Here is a 3,893-nt window from a genome sequence, read left to right on the forward strand (position 1 = left end):
TCTTCAATCTAAAGTGCAGCTGTGGTTCCTCTTCTTCCATCAGTCTGTGTTCTCCTACAGAACCCTGATTATCATAAACAATGAGGAACGATATTTCTATTATTATTAACACATTTAGACCTAACACACCTGTAGAACCTCTGGTTGGTGGTTCTAAAACCTGAAGTTTCTCTGTAAATCCAACAGAAGTGTCAACTCTTCTACTAAATAATAGATTTTTCAGCCTCTGTAGCAGATAGAAATGAAATTCATAAAGTATCTGAGAGCTTATAGCTGTTATATCTGAGCTCCTCCGCTATAGTCGTCTTCACCATGATTTATAAGTTCTGGAAAAGTCCCATGATGCATTGGGACACTCCAACATGGGTTCTGATGCATTTCATTGGCCAAGAGACAGGAAATAGGTGGAAAAAACTACAAAAACTACAAAACTACGAATCCTCTTTACTGGTAGAATAACAACAGTTCTAATGGTAGAAATGTGGTGATGTTTCCTGGTTTCAATGGTTCATAGTGTGAAATGTGACTCGTTGCCAGAAAATCCCAAATGTCTTTGAGAACCTGATGACTTCATGAAGTTCACCACGGTTCAATGTGAGGATGCTAATTTGCTGAGAAACCAGAAGTGAAAGTTTTATTTTCTCTCATATAGAATGGAAGTGAATGGGAGAGGAACAGTTTATTATTATTATTATTATATCTTTATACTGGTCGACGCTGCTAAATGTACGTTCAGTTCATAGAATGGAAGTTAACAGGAGTCAAATATTTGCATTCAGTGTGTGTGTGAGCCTGGCTAACTAGCCAGACCAGATCAGAGATGTGAGAGCTGTTGTATAAATGCACTGAGCATAATTTGCGGATTCCTAATTTAATATAATAAATAAAAAATATAAATAATAAAAAAATCATAATTATTTGATGTAAGGTTAAAATTGGTTAAAACTGTACGTGGTGGAACTAAGTTTCCTGTTTTGTGTTGTGAAGTAAATGTGCAGCATGAGCTAGCTCACATTGCTAATAAGCTAATGGAAGGCTAACATGCTAACAGCTGACGGTTAAATGCACTTTTAGACTTTAAGACTAGACTTTAAGACTTTAAGGAACTCTTTTTCATGACAAGCAGCCAACAAGCTATTTGTGCAGGTTTAATGCCTCTCACATTGTTGTCGTTAGGTTCATTTTGCATATGAAACGATGTAATTTATTTAATTGAATTGATTGATTTCAGTGCAGTTCTTACGGCTTGAGAAGCAAGGAATGAAAAAGAAAGATGAGACATTCTCAATAAACGTTTCAAGGAGCCACGCTGTGTTGAGCTGAGATCTAGTCTGGAGACCACCTATTTATTTTTTCAATAATATATTTATTGAGTTTTGATTCACAAAATTGACACATAGGTCACAAGAACAATACCAAACAAGCAAACATACAAGAACATGGAAGCAAAGTTCAAGAACTAGAGTCCTTGAGGATCCATTCATGAGTCCAGAGCAAATGAACATCAGTATTAATATACAGAGGGTAGAATGATTCTGCCCCAGGTTCCTTTATTAAATGAGCCAGATTATTGTTCTTAATATAATGAATAAAACGTCTCCATGCTCTTTGAAACAGCTCTAGTTTATTCTGAAGCGTGTCTGTAACATAAAGACTTAAACCACTGATCTGCTGGTTTATTAAAGTTTTTACATGTTACAGCAATCTCTCGTTCTGCCTGTAACAAACACACATTCAGAACAACTTGTTCATGGTAACTTATGTTCTGCCCCTCTGGGTATAGGAAAGTTAAAAAAAGTCTGGGTCCCGAACTAGTCTAATGGATAGAATCTGGAGACCACTTATTTATTTCTCTGTAGAGGAGGCGGGGTTTATGATCCTCCAGAGCCGTTTATTGGGCGATATGAATGTCTATCATAAACATCTGAGCTCTGAGCCAATCAGATCAGTTAACAACAACAACAGAACCTGGTGTCAGCAACTCTAGATCACATTCTCCTCCTCGGGACCCAGCTGTGCCGAGGAGATACCCAGTTGGCCTCCTTTATCTGGTCCTCCATCAAGGAGGTCAATGGCGAGACGACCACAACGACCGGGGTCTCTAAACCCCGTTAGCTTAGCCGCTAACGGGGCTAGTTGGTAGATTAGGCTTTTTGACAAATCCTGTTTCTCAGCAAGGCTAAACGTTGTTCTTCTTCTAAATAAACTTTGGCTCTAAACCAGGAGTCTCAAACTCAAATTACCTGGGGCCGCTGGAGGCAGCATCAACATGACCAAAAACAGACACAGAATTACTGAAAAAACACTAAATTACCTAAAAAAGACACAGAATTACCCCAAAAGACACAAAATGACCAAAAAAGACAGAAAAAACCCACTAAATTACTTAAAAAAGAAACAAAATTACCAAAAAAGACACACAATTATTTTAAAAACAGTACTTAAAGGGACCTTCCACACACAACCTGGTAAAGTGCCATTCATATAAAACTCACATTAAACTTTCATATCAAGTTGGGGGCCACAAAATATCGTCACGAGGGCCACAATTGGCCCGCGGGCCACCAGTTTGAGACCCCTGGTCTAAACTCTCTAGAACTCTGTCTACAGCATGATCCAGAGAGAGCTTGGCGTCTGCTGCCGCCATGTTGGATCTGTTAGAAAACTACAAAACTACAATAGTACGCGTCATCGTCCCGTTCTCTGATTGGACACCAACAGCAGGCTAAGAATCACCATGGAGACCGTGCTCTAAGAATCACCATGGAGACCGTGCTCTAAGAATCACCATGGAGACCGTGCTCTAAGAATCACCATGGAGACCGTGCTCTAAGAATCACCATGGAGACCGTGCTGCCTTGCAGTTCAGAACCAAATCGAGTGTGCAAGGCATCATGGGTAAACCCAGACTCATTATAGATCCTTATGTCTATTATTATTATATTATTATAGATATAAAGGATCATTACATTCTTTTAATAAACTCCAGTGGTGAGCTAACAACTAACTACATTTATTGTTGCTTTTTGAAAAAGTTAAAAAAGTTAAAAAAAGAGGACAAACTGTCTGTTTGTCTGTCCAGTAAATGTTTATGTGTTTATTCAGTTTGTATTCAATACATTTATAATTCATCATAATAACTGTATTAATTCTACATGGGGCACTTCATTACTTGTGATTAAATACTAGTGTCTATAATTTAAACAGCACTTTAAACAGTCTTGTGTCTACAAAACATGATTACTAATGTCATTTAAACTCATCAACTGTATGTGGAGAAGAAAAGCGACTCGTTAAAACAAGTTAGAGTTCTTTATTCATTAAAGAGCAACCAGGAAGTCCCAAAGCTCAGAGATTTCTCTGTTTCTGATTAAATATTCTAAACACAAGGTTTACATGTTGAGATTCCTCCAGCGTTTGACTTTATTTCACAGACATCTTCATTTACAAGGTGGTAAAATTGATTTCCAGTTATTTTAAATTGACATACATCAACTGCTGTATTTGAATTGATTTTTGCCATTTAATGTCATGAATAAATGAATAATAGTAATTCTCTCTTGTGATTGTCTTCTACAGATGAGTTAGTGCAGGAAATGTTCTGACTAACAGTAAAGAATCAGACTCAGAGCTCCATCTGCTGGACTTATTATTGATTATGGACACACATTAGACTCAGTCACAACTATTAGAACAAATCTTTAAATGTGCATCTGATGCAGCAGGTCCACATCATTTATAAATTGGGAGGCCACATGTGATTTTAGTTTGATCAAATATATGAAACACAACTGTTACAGACCACCACAATCATACATTTGCTTCTCCAAAATAACTACAAGACACAGACAACAATGAACAGTTATAATGGCTGTTTCACCTCTCGCTGGTGA

Source organism: Centropristis striata, chromosome 8 (genome assembly GCF_030273125.1).
Source record: "Centropristis striata isolate RG_2023a ecotype Rhode Island chromosome 8, C.striata_1.0, whole genome shotgun sequence".
In the NCBI taxonomy this organism is placed as follows: Eukaryota; Metazoa; Chordata; class Actinopteri; order Perciformes; family Serranidae; genus Centropristis; species Centropristis striata.